Below are 17,824 nucleotides of genomic sequence, written 5' to 3' on the forward strand. Positions count from 1 at the left end.
ACATTTTCATGGAAGTTCTGTTTCTGCATGAGAGGTGTGGGCTGACAGGGTTCAGATAAGTGTGGCTTTTCTGCTCTACCTTCCAGCAAACAAATGCCCACATTCACGCAGATTTGACATGAGTGACTATTTGATCATCGGCTCGGAAACTTAGAGCAATGTGTGGTTGGTCCCTTAATTATTGACCGACTGTATCATTTGGTAGCCTTGATTAATAAATCATGCACTCTGTGCGTGGCATGACTTACATATATATATATGGTGCCAAAGTATTTAGTCTTCTGAGGCCTTTACCTTGGGTCCTATGGCAGTCTGTGGTTACTTGTGTACCTTTTTTACCACAAGGGTCTCAGGCTCACCCCTCGGATAAACAAGTTATTTCTTTTGAAATGAAACATGACACAATCATACCTTCTTTTTCATGTAGCCCTTCATGCGGAGCTTTGTGCCAATGTGAAGTGCTGTAAATAACAGGGTCACTATTACCCCTTTTAATGCTACTCTATTTCCTGGCCTAGGTAGGATGGAAGCTCTGTCAGCCTTGCCATGATTCCTGCTCAACACACCACAGTGATCCATTGTACTGGCTTTCTTTTAAAATAAACTCAATATATAAGCATAGCTGCTACTTAAGAGATTAAATCTTTATTTACACAAGCAATAAGGCTATGAAATCGGCCACTCAAAAAACTAGCATGCTGTGATAGTCTTCTCTGGAATGTGACACTGTATGATCTTAGCTGATTCTCAACTCAAAGTTTTCCACACAGTGTGACCATCTGCAGAGCATGGAGAATCCTTAGTTGTGAAAAAACACACATGGCCAATGGTTATCTTAAGTTATATTGATTTGTATAGCTCACTAATTACCCGAGAGGTTGATCCAGGCACTTGGGCAGATGTGTACGTTTGCGGTCCCCAAAGTTCTTATATGAAGAGCCAGGCTTTCAGTTTCTTGTGGAACTCAAGAAGTGAGGAGGATGCTCTGATGTGTTGAGAGAGGTCGTTCCATGTCTTGGGTGCGATGTAGGAGAATGAGCGACCTTCAGTTTTGCTTTTGCAGATGAGGGGAATGTGTACGAGTGAGGCATAGCATAGGTGTCTGGTAGGTTGGTGAAAGTGTATGCGGCTGTTCAGGTATTCTGGTCCTGTATTGAGTAGGGCTTTGTATGTGTGCGTGAGAGGTTGAATTGGCTGAGCTTTTGTGTAGGGAGCCAGTGGCGTCCAATTGGGAGGTCTTGTTATCGAAGATCAGTACTTGCATCTTGTCGGAGTTGAGCTGCAGGCAGTTGGTTCGCATCAAGTCTGCTACCATGGTCATGCAGTTGGTGAAGTTGGTTCTGGCAATGGCTGTTTTGTCTGTCAGGAAGAGGATGAGTTGGGTGTCATCGCCGTAGGAGATGATGGTGATGTCTTGTGATCAGATGATGTTGGCGAACGATGTCATGTATATGTTGAAAAGGGTGGGGCTGAGAGACGATCCCTGTGGGACTATGCATATCAATATCTTGGTCTCTGATGTGAAGAGTGGCAGCCTGACCCTTTGGGTTCTTCCCACGAGGAAGGAACAAATCCATTTGAGAGAAGATCCTTGAATGCCAGTTTCGTGGAGTCTTCGGATGAGGGTGTCATGGGAGACAGCCACGAAGGTTGAGGAGAAGTCGAGCAGTATTAGGGCTGCTTTTTCTCCTCAGTCCAGGATGATTCAAATGTCATCAGTGGCCACAATGGTCCTGGTTGAGTGTTGTCTAGAAGATGGTGAAGTTTGAGGTGGGTTGTGAGTTGCTTGTTGATGGACTTCTCAATCACTCTGACTGAATAGGGAAGCAGGGAGATGGGTTGGAAGTTGCTTAGTTGATTTGGGTTGACTGTGGCCTTCTTTTTTTTTTTAAACATCTTTTTATTAAACAAAAGGACAATACATAACTCAAAATTGACCAGAGCACATTGAGTACTTTCACATATGCATATAGAGAACATAGACTTCCAGAGGTAGACAAATAATGCAAAATATAAAAAAAATAAGTTTAAGGGTCTTCCAGATCCACACCGGCAGGGTCTATCTCGGGTGGTGTACAGATGTCTCCACGATAAGCATTCCAAGGGCCCCAGATCTTACCCCACTTGCGAGGCCGTCCCCTAGACACATACACAGACCTCTCCCGGGACATAGACCAGTCAAGGTCTTCCATCCATTTCCCAACCCGAGGTGCCTGACCAGCACCCCAGAGTTGAGTAATATTGCGCTTGGCCATTGCACAAGCAAGAGTGACCCAGATCTTGCCATAGCTCGAGAGGTCGGAGGGCTCCCAGACATTCAGCAAACAGCGACGCGCTTCCAACTCAATCCGCACACCCCACACTTCACTCATCTTCAAATGTATCCTCGACCAAAAATCACGGACCTTCTCACACTCCCACAGGATATGTAGAAACAAAGCCATCTGCGACCCACTGGTCCCTAAGCTTCACCAGGGGATCATCAGTATGGTTGATCAGCTTATTGTATGTCAATGATATGGCTCTGGTTGGCATGTGACCATCCAGCAATCGATCCTCAAGCGGAGAGGCCACCGGAGGTTTCTCACTGTGGGGGACTACTGCACGTAAAGCATGACGAATCTGAAGGTACCGAAACCATTCAGTATCATGCAGCTGGTACTTGGCCTGCAGTTCCTCAAACGTCAACATCCCATCTTTACCCCACACATCACACACCTGCACAATCCCAATCAGATCCCACCGGTCAAACCCTTTCGTTTTCCACAGCATCCCCAACTTCTCCGAGCTCCACAAGGGAGTAGCCATTGTTACACGCCCTGCCCAATTAAGGGCCCTTGTAGCCTCGTGCCATATCTTAGTCGCCGTCGATGGAGGACCCACCAAGGGGAAACGACCACATTTCGCCTATAACACTCTAGTATACTCTCCTCCGGGAACTTGGCCACGGTCCATAGCGAAACCCGGATCCATCGGGGAGCCATAGATTGCTTGATTAATAGGCGCCAGACTGTGGCCTTCTTGAGGAGGGCGTTCATTTCTGCAAGCTTCCATTCAAATGGGAAGGTGGCGGATGTGATGGAGGTGTTGATGATGAGGGTCAGGGTCAGGGTGGTGTTGATTGGTAATGTTACCAGGTTGTAGATGTGGTGGGGGCATGGGTACTTTGGGGCTACTGAGTGGATTGTCAGCATGATTGCCACTGTCGTTTCTGGTGAGGGTTGTCCATTCGGTCAGGTGGCTGTCATGGTTGTTAGGTTAGCAAAAAGTTCTCTGGGGTTGGGTGGGCGTGCGAAGTTGCTGTAGATATTTGAGATTTTGCTGTGGAAGAAGTTGGGTAGGTTGTCATAGAATTGGTGGGGGGCAGCAATGTTGGTGACTGTGGCTGAGGGTAAGGTGAAATCCTTAACAATCAAAGAGATCTCCTTGCAGCTGTTGGAGCTTCCTTCGATGAGGTTCACAAGTGCTTTTTTCTAGGTGTCTCCTATTTGCTGGTAATAGCGTCGTAGTTTAGCCTTGTAAGTAGTTCTGTCAGTGCTGTCGTTGCTGGCTCTCCATTTCTTTTCTAGCTGTTTACAGTGTCGTTTGGTGTCTTGGAGGTGGGCAAATGGTGGGCAAAATATACATGAGAAAGCACGATCAGTGGAAACAGTCCAACTTACCAAATGGTACAGATTCGCTTCTTCGTACCGGCTGAAGATAAAAGGAGAACATGGTGGCTAGCAGGCGTGGCTAGTCGTGAGATTCCGGAGGTCCGGGTGTTCCTCATTGCGAAATGTAGGCAGAAACAGTGAAAGCAGTGTATCACGGCGGAAATTTGCTCGTTTGTACGGTGTTTGAACAGAGAACCTACAGAGGGAGCGTTCACTTACTTTTGGTGCAGCTGGTGCACTTCGGCATGGTGTGGGCTGCGGGCTCCGTGGCGGTGTGGCCATCACCACCGCCGCGGCTACGGAACAACTAACAAACGGTTCCGAGCGGACTGAGCAGACTGATTGAGGCAGGCGGGGCTGTGGCTGCGGCGCTGGTGGTGAGCGGTGAAGTAGTTTGCAACGTGGGGCTTCGTCGTGGAGTGTGGCCACTGCCGCCTCTGCTACAAACTGGCAAACGGACGGACAACGGTCTTGAGTCTGTAAAAGCACGCAGAGCCCTGAAGCGCGAGTCAGCTACGGAGGGAAAGCAGCTGTAGCAGCGGAAAACGGACCATATTACGGATCATATTACAGTACATTGTGAGGAAACAGACCGGCTTTTCAGCTCACAGCAGCAATTTGATATTCTTCTCGCTGGGAGTCGGCAGCTGAGGGAGCCTGGAGAGGAACATCCACACTCTTACGGCGGGGGCCGTAACTCCTCTGCTTTCACGAACTGCTCCCTGTATCCCAAAGGTAGGATTATATAATATGGGGCTGATACGATGGGTAAATGCAGCGCGTGAGCTGAAGGAGGGGAGAAGAGCTGGCTACAGATATAGGTCTCTCTGTTTAGGGGGTAGCATTGAAAGTACTAAATTAAAACTACTAAGTCCACAATGCAATGGGCTAAGTAGGTCTCTTACGGAAACAGTTTTTTCAGACCCTGATTTGTATATGTTTGGTGTCTTGGAGGTGGGCAAATGGTGGGCAAAATATACATGAGAAAGCACGATCAGTGGAAACAGTCCAACTTACCAAATGGTACACATTTGCTTCTTCGTACCGGCTGAAGACAAATGGAGATAGCCCAGCAAAAAAAGTTACAAGGCAGGAGAGGGGGGTGACAGATGAAGGTGCTGAGGAAGATCTTCAAATGGCTCCAGAGCAGAACTAGAAAAATTGTCACTCACCTAAGTTACAAGCGTGTTGGACAATGGGAACACACTCTCCTTTTGCCCTCTCTCTACAGTAAGGATTTTGTACTGCCAGTTATCTTCTCACAATTAGATTATGCAAATGATCTCTATCTTGGGCTTCCTTGCTTTTTGAATTCGGTACCCTTCTAACCATTCAGAACAGCTCTTCATCTGAGACTGCTGCATCGCTATGTTTCTTCCCATCTTTCTGCTGGTTTCCTCTTACCAAACCCTCTATCTGCAAACCATTGTCCATTTGTCATTTGTCATGAACGTAAGGAGTGCAGAAGAAAGAGAGCCCTATTTTATGCCAAGCACAACATGTCCGTTTGCATTGCAAAAAATGGCCATCTCTTTCTTCCACACTTCTTACGCTCATTCCAGAACCTTATACTCTGTGACAACCAAGCTCCTGTGCCCTCCTAAAATTAAGAGGGCACATATTGGAGACAGATCCTTCTCCTTTCTACTTTCACCGGACTAGTACTCTCTTCCGCTTGCATTGCGGTGTAACTCCAATCTTCTTGAAAAACCCTTAAAAATTTTCTTTCTTCACATTAGTAATTTCCGCACCTCTCCTTTGGAAATCCCTTTGCGCCAGGATGTTCCTGTTGGTATACCATTTTCATTCATCCAACTCAATAGATCATTAGCTAAAGATGTGTGCTTAAACTGCACCATGTTCTGCAATTTTACAAAAAGTCCCGTGGAAAGGGGGACTTGAGGAATCCCAAATATATTGTAAATCTTTTTTGAAGGCCTAGTACGTTGAGGCCAATGAATCTGCACCAGTGTGTTTAACAGTGCATCATTTTCCAGTAACTATCCAAGAAACTAGAATGAGCCTTATACCCTCAAGTGCATAGTACCACGGGGTTCTCCCTTGAGCCCCTCTTTTTTCAATGTCTACATCTCCAAACTTGCACCTCTGATCTGGGACTTTGGGTTTAGTCTGACGTTGTGCGCTGACGACACTCAGATAGTGGTGGCTGCATATAGAAATCAGGCACCTCTTACTCAACAATTTCAGAACTGCATGAGTACAATAAATTGATGGATGAGTACACATTGTCTCAAACTCAATTCTGAAAAAACTGAGGTCCTCATTTTTGGTAATATGCAACCAAACTGGGGAAATCTGTGAAGGCCGGCAGAGATGGGTGAATCACCAAAACCAGAGGTCAAGGCTAAGAACTTGGGAGTATGGTTTGACAACAAATTATCACTCTCACTTCAGACAAATGCAATCGTCTCCGCCTCCCACTTTCTTATTAAGAAAATAAGCAAGATGTTTCCTTATATGCCCGCTGACACTAGGAAGACTGTGGTAACATCGCTAATACAGTCCAAACTGGACTATTGCAATGGGCTTTATTTGAACATACAGAAGCAATGTTTAAAAAAGCGACAGACCGTTCAAAATACAGCAGAGCGGCTATTGGTCAACATTCCTAGTCACAAATCGGTATCCAAAGAGATTCACGGCCGCATTGGCTCCCTGTATCTCAACCTATCAAATTTAAGGCCCTGTGTCTGGCTTACAAAGCACTGAACCACACAAAAGTTTTTTGTCTGTTATGAACCAGCCAGACAACTCTGTTCTACAGGGGCCAGACTCCTGACAGTACCTAGAATTCGAACATCTCACTGGGGCAGTGTTCTGCTCGATTTTCCCGGCCCTCTTTTGAGGAAAGGTGATTGAAGGTGACTTCAGTCTCTTATCATTCCAGTGCAAGGGTTAGAGTAGTGAATAGAGCCTATTTACAAGGCACTTTGATATAATTCTGTATTCTCCTCCTTAGATTAGGGCTTATACACATAGGCTAGGGGATAGATTCGTTAGTATTAGGGATAATCCGTCCTTCAGTTAGGGTATTATTATACTTTCCATGGAGTTATGTTGAATTCGGGCCTGGTAGGCCTCAAACGGGAGAGACTCCATCTTTCTTTCTGCTCCGGCAGCTTGGGATGCTTCTAGGTCAAGTGTAATGTTTTAGTTATGAGGTGTTGTTCGCTTGGAGAGAACCGGTTCAGGCCGGCCCTTGTCGAAGGATTGTATTTTTCTTCATGCCGAAGACACAACATCAGGCCGGCCGGCTAGGAACGTGTCCTTGGTACGGGGAGGTACAAGAATTTGGTGGGCGGCAGGTTACTGGCCGGAATTTTCCATGAAGAAACATGCTTCTATATTAGTGAAAGCTGGAGACAGTTGTGGAGTTAGTCCGTAGGCGGCATCTAGCCGTTAGCAGCAAAGCTATTACTTATTCCAGGGAAGACAGGCGCCATTCCAAAGGCGGAGAAGAATCGAGAAACAGATACTCTCTTAGCAGAACAGCCAGGGAAAAGAGAGTAGCCGATGAGAGGAAGGTTCCAGTGACTTGGAGAAGGGTGAAGGGAACAGCGCATAGCGGTGCAGCCGTGTACCCGTGATTGCGGAGGTGTGACTTCAAGACGAGCCAAGGCACAGACGAGAAGGGAACCTAGATGACTGCTGAGTGCAGACTTCATATTAATAAGGTGATGTCGACCCTTTCTTATTAGAGTGCACAACCTAATCTTTCACTTCTCTTTGCAGGTTATGTGTTGTAGTGTGGTGTTATATGATTGTTTATTGTAATGAGAAATAAAGTACCCCAGTTCTTAGTGAACCGACATGTGCTGCGTGTTCTTGTATGAGAGGGTAACCTGTTCTTCTAGTCAGATGCTGCTATGTGAACAGATGCTAACCCTGATCAGGTAAGTGGTAACTGAATAAGGGAGAGAGGAGCCCCTTGAATTAGAGAATAAGTTGTACATTATCCAAATTGGCAACCGTTGTGTGATCGGTAATACTGTAGTTCTATACCCCTGATGAATAGTGAGACTGATCCCTTTATGTAATGGTAATCATAGGATAAACTGCCGCTGGGTAGAGAGGTCTGGGTTCGTATGGGACCGCGAGGCCGCCGATTCTGATACTGCCGTCTGGGTAGAGAGGTCTGGGTTCGTATGGGACCGCGAGGCCGCCGATTCTGATACTGCCGTCTGGGTAGAGAGGTCTGGGTTCGTATGGGACCGCGAGGCCGCCGATTCTGATACTGCCGTCTGGGTAGAGAGGTCTGGGTTCGTATGGGACCGCGAGGCCACCGATTCTGATACTGCCGTCTGGGTAGAGAGGTCTGGGTTCGTATGGGACCGCGAGGCCGCCGATTCTGATACTGCTGTCTGGGTAGAGAGGTCTGGGTTCGTATGGGACCGCGAGGCCGCCGATTCTGATACTGCCGTCTGGGTAGAGAGGTCTGGGTTCGTATGGGACCGCGAGGCCGCCGATTCTGATACTGCCGTCTGGGTAGAGAGGTCTGGGTTCGTATGGGACCGCGAGGCCGCCGATTCTGATACTGCCGTCTGGGTAGAGAGGTCTGGGTTCGTATGGGACCGCGAGGCCGCCGATTCTGATACTGCCGTCTGGGTAGAGAGGTCTGGGTTCGTATGGGACCGCGAGGCCGCCGATTGCTGATATTATAGGAGGTACATGGTATGCATCTTAGGAATTCCCTGTCCTTAGGTGGTAGATGTATGTTGTTACCTGTTGTAAATAGGTCCTAGGGAGGGGGAGATGGTAACGTTCTGGCTGAGTTAGTAATGCTCTGATGAGCTGGTCCTGTCTATTCTGAGAAACCAGGCAGAACAGGCAGCCGCAGCTTTCTCTATGGCACCTCCAAACTCTGGAATACACTTCCGAGTGAGCTTAGAAGTGCTAGCTCCCTCACCATCTTCAGGAAAGGACTAAAAACCTGGTTATTCCAGAATTAGACGCTTGATCGGGCTTACTGTGTTCTCAGCACCAAGACAACCCCGGGTATTTGTGCGCTTTACAAATCCAGTTAACATTAACATACATACCATACTACTACTTATACTGTCCCAAATTGTGCATTAATCTGGGAACCATTAGTGAACATTGAAGTAATTATGTCAGTTTTGGAGAGACTCAAGCCTAGCTTTACCACCTGTATTACAAAACAATGGTCCATAGACTATTCTATTTAAATATTGCAGTACATCAACACTTAATAAATGAAACTTGTGAGTATGCGCATTCTACTCTAGATCAATCAATGTATCAGTATCATAAAGTGCAACAGCCGAATATAGAGTGAAGGCAAATTATTATTTATTGCCGGACACAATTGCGAACAATAAAACATTACATGCGGGTCATACTGGTTTCCCCGAGGGGAGCGTGCAAGATAAAAAGAAGTAATTGAAAGAATTGAAACAAGAGGGAAGATGAAAGATAAGTGACATAAAACACAAAACACTATTTTATATATTTACAGTGTGGATCAAAAATCATCCATTTGGTTGGACTGGCCTCAAAACATTCAAAGCATGATTTAATACATTTCTTAGAACATATAAATTTAATCAAATAATTGTGCACAGGAAAATAGGGTATCTAGGTCCAAGTCCAAGGGGGAGGGAGTTTTTTGTCGACGTTTCGACTCGACTTAGGGCCTATTTGTAGTTGTAGCCTTGACCATGCGAGTCTTCATCAGGACTATAAAAACAACGGGCAACCTTAATTTTGTGGATGACCCCTTACACTCATGGATCAGTTCCAGTGTTTTTATAATTAATGATTCCTCAATCAATGGTAGCATCCTCCTTGTCTTCTATTTGGCGTCGCCCACAAGAGAGGGTCACTGTAGTATTTTTCGTAATCAATATTGTAGGGATTTATGGAACAGTTACGTCTTTTTTTCTTTTGGTACTGTTCGATGAATTCCTTCAGTGAATGTAAGGAACTATTCCAAGGATTCAGGGTGCTTATTAGTTCTGAAACACTACTACGGACGACTGTCTATTCCTTCCATTGATTGAGGAATCATTAATTATAAAAACACTGGAACTGACCCATGAGTGTAAGGGGTCATCCACAAAATTAAGGTTGCCCGTTGTTTTTATAGTCCTGATGAAGACTCGCATGGTCAAGGCTACAACTACCAATAGGCCCTAAGTCGAGTCGAAACGTCGACAAAAAACTCCCTCCCCCTTGGACTTGGACCCAGATACCCTAATTTTCCTGTGCACAATTATTTGATTAAATTTATATGTTCTAAGAAATGTATTAAATCATGCTTTGAATGTTTTGAGGCAAGTCCAACCAAATGGATGATTTTTGATCCACACTGTAAATATATAAAATAGTGTTTTGTGTTTTATGTCACTTATCTTTCATCTTCCCTCTTGTTTCAATTCTTTCAATTACTTCTTTCTATCTTGCACGCTCCCCTCGGGGCAACCAGTATGACCCGCATGTAATGTTTTATTGTTCGTAATTGTGTCCGGCAATAAATATTAATTTGCCTTCACTCTATATTCGGCTGTTGCACTTTATGATACTGATACATTGATTGATCTAGAGTAGAATGTGCATACTCACAAGTTTCATTTATTAAGTATTGATGTACTGCAATATTTAAATAGAATAGTCTATGGACCATTGTTTTGTAATACTGCTTGAATACCCAGGTCCAAGACCTTTTGGGTCACCCCATTTTGATTAATAGCTTTACCACCTAGTTTAATTAATTTAATGTATTTCAACCTAATAGAAATCTAAATTATATGTATTTATTTTATTAGAAATTTTAAATATATTTATTACCATTTTACTGATATCCAATTTAGGTAAGTAGGTTCTTGCAGAGTGGCTTTAACTGTGCCAGATAATTAATGGTCTATTGATGTTACTTGCTGTGATGTCACTTCCTGTCAAGTTACATGTTATGCAATTTATAGGGGCCTTGCATATTTCTATTCTGACCGGGACCCCACAAGCCATAGAACCAGCCCTATGCTACCATATAGGTGGTCAACATTTTGGCTTTATTATTTATAGATTTATCTTGTCACCCTTCTCATCAGTGTCCCCCCTTTAAACAATCTCTTTTACCTTCTGTTGTTATAATTACACACAGCTTTCAATTATTTCTTGTATGCTCGCTAACTTGAGATTCATTCATCCTTCCAATGGGTCAGTACACATCTGTTCCTCCCTGCCTCACTGCTTTCCTGTACTCACCTAATTTTTACCTGTTGTCTATGCGGAGACATGTGCTTAAGGCTGTGGTATGTGTTTTTCTCTCCCACAACAAGTCCCTGATGATGTCTGCCTGACTTCCTCAGGCTACTTGTACTTTATTTGGAGAACTAAAGCACCTAGATTGTAATTTAGCACTTTATATTGACCTACAGCAGACGGAGGTCTAAGTCTTTCGAATATTAAAATGTGTTATTTTGCGAATTTTGCACACCTGTGTCGGGTATAAAAATATGCACTTTTCACATAAGAACTTGACAACGCTCTGATGGTTATGATTTTAATAAAAATAGGATTGATGATATTTTGAGATTGATAACATCAGTACAGTATAAAGTGTTACAATGTTTTTTTTTTAAAGGAAAGGCGATTTTTTTTATCCCATATCCTAATTCGCTGCACATTATGAAGATATAAAAGTTGAGGACCAGACTTTTTCAGATAGATTGGCAATATTCAGATGGATAATTGCTAGCTTTGTTTTTTTAATCATTCTGTTTATTACGTTTTATTGAACAAAGGCAGGAAGAGAGCACGTCAATACAATTTACAGTACATGAGGTCATCCATTCATTCATTGGAGGAACAAAGGATTGCGGAAGTTGGGATGCAATCCCCTTACAGAAGGGCCATGCCATTGCAACAGGTGGTGAAACCGCAGGCGGGGGGGGGGGGGGGGGGGGGCGGCTTGGTGACAGGAGGTAATACAGTCATGAGGGTATTCCAAACCTACCAATATGTCTCCTTGTAGTGCCCAACCTATCTAGGTGTTAACCTTCGATCTGGTAAATGAGGAATGGACCAGGAAGTTAGGCGGGACTGGGAGAGGAAGCGCCATGGTGCTACAGAAACTGTCTGCTGTCTGGATAAGGCTTAAAAGCTGCGAGGGGTGACACTCATTTTTTTTAACAGATTTTATTGAGTTTTTATAGGTAACAAAAAAAAACGGAGTTAAGGGCATCAGTTACATTACTATACTGCGTGCGAGATTGGAAACCTTTCTGCATACAGTGGAAGACATCTTGAGTATCGTGTTATATAAAATAGATCTGGTTCAGTGCTGCCGATGGGCAAGACAACAATACAGTAACCATATATTGTGGGTATCTGTTACCATGGAATATCAACAAACTCGGGGTGGCACACATTATGCCTGCGTTATTTCAGCTGGGCATCCGGGAGGTAATGCGCAATTGTGAGGCAGGTAAATGTTGCAGCGCAAGAGTGGTATACTCGGCTAGAGGGGTCAAAGTCAGAATTGGTATTGTCTGGTGGTTGATTAACCTGAAAAGTAGTGTCTCCCAGTGGAAGGCCATTGGGCGGTGGCGCAGTCCTTTGGCCTCTTCCCTGTGTAGGGAAATGTTCTATGCTTTGGCTCAGAGATTCAATGGGTCGAGCCAGGCCTCAGTAAACAGGGGTGGTGTAAGCTTCCACCGCGTGGCTATGGTCCTTTTGGCCAGGATGAGGGTAGGAAAACTGCTGTAGGTTCGTATTTGCAGGAACTCTAGTAGATGCCCCAGGCCCCCACTTCCCAGCAATCTATACCCACTATGCCCATGACATCCTCCAGCTTCGACAATACTGTTCTCCTGAAGGTGTGACATTGGGGGCCTTCCTCAGTATGTGCTTCAGGGCTGCCTCCGAGGTACCACATCAGGCACCGAAGTCAGAGGAGCCATTGTGGAAACCCCAACTTGCTCTATGGTTTGCAATTCTTGCTTTGTAACGTTGCCTCAACGAGCCTGGAGACCGAGCAGAGGCACTGCTGGTACGTAAGATTATAAGTGTATAATGAGGCTTAATGTCTTGGCGAGGCAAGCAAGTGCCACCCGAGAAGAAGAGGAAAGTCCTGTTTGAATTGAGTCATTGGGGCTAGAAGCATCAAAAGATCAGGCCTAGGCGATTGGGAGACGAGTTGTTCACGTGTCTTCAAGGAAGCGATCTGCCAGCCAGTTGAGGGCCATTGTAGCTGGACTTGGCCGCTAGATAGTGGTAGTTGTAATTGAGAGCTCTAAGGCCTCCCTGCTATGCTGGAAATTTGTAGTTTAGGGAGGGCCGCCCATCTGCTCGAGTTGTTCTAAATCAGGTCCCTCAAAAGCTTACAAAGCTCATGGAAAAACTTCAGAAGAAGGACAAGGACAAGGAGAAGTGTGGCTCAATGGTTAGAGCGGCAGACCCTGATGCAGAGGTCTAGCCCGGGACCAGGGTTCAATTCCCCGCCTCGGCGGGTCTTGAGCTCAAAAATTCCACGGACTTGATAATTCTCGCCTCGGTGCCTATTCCAATCATGGAGTCCCACTCTGCAACTCTGGGCAATAGCTTGCTTAATCTCCACAACGGCCCCCACAATGCTAAGGATGCCTGGCCTCCACCTTGGGGGTGCCCAGGAGTGGACACCTCACAGGGAAAGCCAGGATGGGTTCTACAGCGGTATTCGTACAAGCGCCTTGAGACCCTTGCGGGTGAGTAGTGCGCTATACAAGTATCAATTTAAATTTACATTTACATTTACATTACAATAGGAACATTTGTAAATTAGTGCAAGAGGCAAGGCAGCTTCACCAGTTTGGAAACCGCAATACAACCCATAACTGATGGAGGGATCTTCAAAAATCACCTGCAATCTGACTGATGACACCCCCGCTGTTATGTTACTGTGGACTAAATCTAGAACAGAGTGGTACATGCAGATGCCCAGTTAACAGAAGGAAACTGGTTTCCAGCAAACTAGGCTTTCTCCCATGTCCAGAGCCATCAGCTCCTCTCCAGGTGTTGGTAGGAAGATGCAGAATTAATTTCAGTTTATGTCTATTCCTAAGACAAGACTAAACTCTGCCAGAAGGTTGGTATAGGGAAGTGATCTAATAATATGTCTTTAAGGTAGAACAGAAAGTCATCTGCATATAATGATATCACGTGGATATCATTTGGGAGATTTGTGCCTCCAAATGGGCTCAGGCTACTAAAGCTCCATTGTTAGTGCAAAGAGGAGTGACGAGAGGGGGCAACCCTGTCTTGTGCCCCTTCCGACTGGGATGGACTCTGAGAGACTTGCCCGGTAGCAGAAGTGGGTCATAGGAGCCGTATAGAGTATGTGAATTAATCTAACAATATAGGGGCCAAAGCTAAACAGGTGGTCTCAGCTAAGGGTATCAAAGGCTTTTTGTAGGTCGAGTACCAAGGTGGTAGCATTTACCTACTTCCCAGAATTGCCTCCATAATACTATGAAACAACCAATGTTCAGGGAGGTGTTTCTGTCCAGAATTAAACCATTTTCATTCTTATGGACGAAGCGTGGGAGCACTTGTCAGACGCAATTAGCCAGGCTCTTCCTGAGGATTTTGAAATCCATATTTAGTATTGCTATGTGATCAGTATGAACAAGCCCTAAGTGGTCCTTCCAAGGCTTCAGCAGAGAGATAAGTGAGGCCTCACGGAGTGTGCCAGGGAAACACACCAGCCTCCAGTGCAGATTCGTATAGATTAAGGAACCTGGGAGAAATAGAGCCTGATAATGCTCTGTGAACTTCAGCCAGGAGGCCAGTGGTTCCAGGGTATTTACCAACTGTTAGCTCAGTTACAGCTGCTTTCACGTCCTGAACCATGAGAGGAGCACTGAGACCCTCGCAGTCCTCTGGGGAGAGGGGCTGACGCTAGGAAGGTCGGTGTGGCATCCGGCAGGACAGCTTAAGCTGGGAAGGGTCCTCGATCACTTCCATCTCATGGCTACATAATCCAGTTTGGCGGCATACAGCTCTCAGAGTATCATCAATAGAAATAATATGGAAGCAACCACTTTGGGTAACAACCTTGTAGGCCTCCCATTCCATAGTGGGGGAGAAAGCCGAGCCGTCCTCATTGGGCTCAAAGTAATCAAGAATATTTTTTAGCTATGTGTCTCTAAATGGTGAGTCTTCAAAAGTGGAGGCTTGTAGACGCCAAGTAGGAATAGGAGAGGGGATCATGCCCCAACTTAGGCTCTGGAGTAGGTGTCTAAGATCAGACAATTCTCTGTCGAGGTAGTCGGAAGGGGAACTAGAGGGGCAAAGTGGGGATGAGCAAACTATTTTATCCAAGCGTGCGTGCACTTCATGCACTGGGGAATAGAAAGAGTAAAGTTTGACCCAGAGGTTGTGATAGCACCAGGCGTCCTTCAAGGAATATTGTTGAACCCATGCCGCCAGGCTCTGAGTGTATGACACCTTAGGGGTATTGGGAAGTGGGGGGCAGAGCGGTCCAAGAACCAGGTCCAATATACAATTAAAGTCCCCCCACCACTACCACCACCAACTAAGGAATATGTGACCATTTAGCAAGGTTTGATGATAATCGGTGAAGGAATTTGGATTGATCCAATTTGGAGTCATAGAGGCTCCCTATAATGAGTGGGGAGCCATTCAGTTTAGCTTCAAGGAGGCCGAATCATCCATCCTAGTCCACGTCATGGGACAGTTCATCTAGACCAATCTCTGCTTTCACCCCTGGCATATGCTGAGTAGTTGGTAGTATAGACTTGGCCTCTCTGCTTCTTTTGAAGTCGAGATCCTTTGACTTGTGTGATGTGGGATTTCTAAAGCACTGCTATCTGTACCACTTTACATTTCAGATATGTGTGTATTCCATCATTCTTGAATGGGGTCTGCATCCCCCAGATGTTCCAGGATATTACACAGTAGGCGTGGGCAGTCATCGTTCAAGACGATTATTTGCTCTCACCATTTCCGATGTGGAGGTGAGCACACAGATACTCAAGGAGTGGACAGTCAAACAAGGTCCGGGTCCCGCTGCCACATGTCCAGTAGTCAGGTGGAAGAAAGGCCCCTGGAGAAGAGGTCAGGAGGCCACGTCGCCATCATTGCGATCCCAGGGAGTGACCATGCCAGACTCCTGGGTCAGGTCCAGAAAAGAGTCTATGAAGTGGGTAAGCATGTTAAAAGAGTTTGGGGCAGATTTTCAAAGAAGTCACGCAACAGCACAGCACAGCAGCCATAAATGCTGCGCTGCATTGCATGACGGGGAGGGAGCAGGAGAGCACCATATCTACAGAGATATTTTGCTCTCCTACCCTCTCCCCAGCACCGGCGCTGATTTCAGCTGCCGTGTGCCAGGCACACTCCTTAGTGCCATAGCGTTTAGTTGCGTACCTGAGTCTAGCATAGGTTTTGTACAGGAAGGTATCCTTCCTGTACAGAATACTATACATAGACAAGTTCAAGCACTTTCCCCACGTTGTATGTGTGCTGCACAGTGCAGCACACATGCAGAGTAGGAAAAGAACGGAGAACCGAAAACATTTCTCCTCTTAACGCCTCCTTTCAGATGGTGTTACCTTTTGACACTAAATCCTGTCTAAAATTGTTTGTAGATAGGGCTTTGCATCAAAAGCCATGGGTGGTTGTACCACCCATGTAACGCCCCCTTGGTGCTAAGTAACGCACAGAATGCTTCACGCTGCTTTGCGTTACCTGTAGGATACTTTCCAACGCAAGACAAGTGTTATGCTGGAAAGTAAATTGGCAACATCTTTTGTGCTGGTTAGCATCACAACACAAAATATTTGAAAATCTACCCCTTTATCCACTGTTTAAGGGGCCACGAGTGGAGGGGACTCCTAGTCGAGGAAGAGTCTTCATCATGTGATGCTTACAAGAAGCAACCCAAGAGGTATCTCGTTAAGTCTCGGAAGGTCACCGCAGCATCCGGGGCACAAGGCCAATGGGTCTGGACTTGTTCCTGTCATGGGCCCACTGACACAGTGAAGTGTCCATCCAACCTCCATTCAGAGTGACGGCGATGATGACAACTCTCCCTGCGTGACCTCTCTGAGGGAGGAGCCCTTGTTTTGGGGATTTAATGGCCTCCATCCAGTCCCAGGCCTTGGAGGGGTCAGAAAACAAATGTGCTTTGTTGTTCAGGACGACTTTCCTTTTAGCGGGAAAAAGAAGTGCGTATTTAATCTCCATATCAAACAGTTTGCACTTGCCGAGAGAAATTATGCAGTATGGTGTTGAACGAATAGTGTATAATCGGGAAAAATGAGGATGAGCTGATTCTCTTTGACGAGCGGGTCAGTTTGCCCCGCCTTCCTGAGGATCATATCCATTTCTCTGAAGTAGAGGAATTTGGCTACAATGGGTATCTAAAGTGCTCCTGCCTGGGGATGCCTGGTGGGGACTCAATAGAGACAAATGGAGTGAGGTCCGGTGGGGTCAGGAGTTCTTTTAACCATGTCTCCAGGTAGTCCACCATTTTTGGACTCTTACTGCCTTCAAGGAAACCCATGATACATACATTTCTGCACTGGGCGCGTCTTTCTGCGTCCTTTGCCCTTCACCTTGGCCTTGTTCTGTATGTCCGTCGCCTGAGGTTGTAGGTCAGCAAGTGCTTTCTCAGATTGGGTGACCGCTCTGGAAGTTTCCTGTGGTCGTCTTGCAGAAGGTTAATATCCTCAGCTACTGGATCCACCTTTGCATCCAGGTGTGCTTGAGAGGCCTCAAGGGCACCTGGAGGATGGCATACAGTTTGTCAGGGTTGTTTGAGGAAGAACCAAATGGGTATCGAGTAGTGAGGATTGCCCCAGTCCCCTCCACATCTGTAGTTCGGGTGTGTCCTGAGCCAGTGTCTACTGTGAAGGGTGTCGGAGGTCCAGCCAAGAAGATCTGTTCCGTAACAAGAGAGTACTGGGGGATCAATCGCCACACCCATGCGCCTGGAGAGAAGGAAGTTTACCCTGAAAAGCGACAGAAAAAGTCCAGCAGGTATTATTGATTGCCTCAGGATTTGGTGAGGGGAGAGGGGCGTGGAAGCCCCTGAGATGATGCTCAGAGCCAGGCACCCCCAGATCACTGAAAGGCAAGCAGAAGTCGTCAGTGCATGGGTCTGTCACTCCCCAATCCTCCATACAGTT

The 17,824-nt window shown here is 46.0% G+C and overlaps 1 protein-coding gene across 6 annotated transcripts in view; it reads right to left on the minus strand.

Annotated features, from left to right (window-relative positions):
* Positions 1-17,824, minus strand: part of LOC144791525 (uncharacterized) — an 826,098-nt gene that overhangs the window by 309,716 nt on the left and 498,558 nt on the right. The window lies entirely within an intron of this gene.

This window comes from Lissotriton helveticus, chromosome 11 (assembly GCF_964261635.1).
Source record: "Lissotriton helveticus chromosome 11, aLisHel1.1, whole genome shotgun sequence".
Taxonomy (NCBI): domain Eukaryota; kingdom Metazoa; phylum Chordata; class Amphibia; order Caudata; family Salamandridae; genus Lissotriton; species Lissotriton helveticus.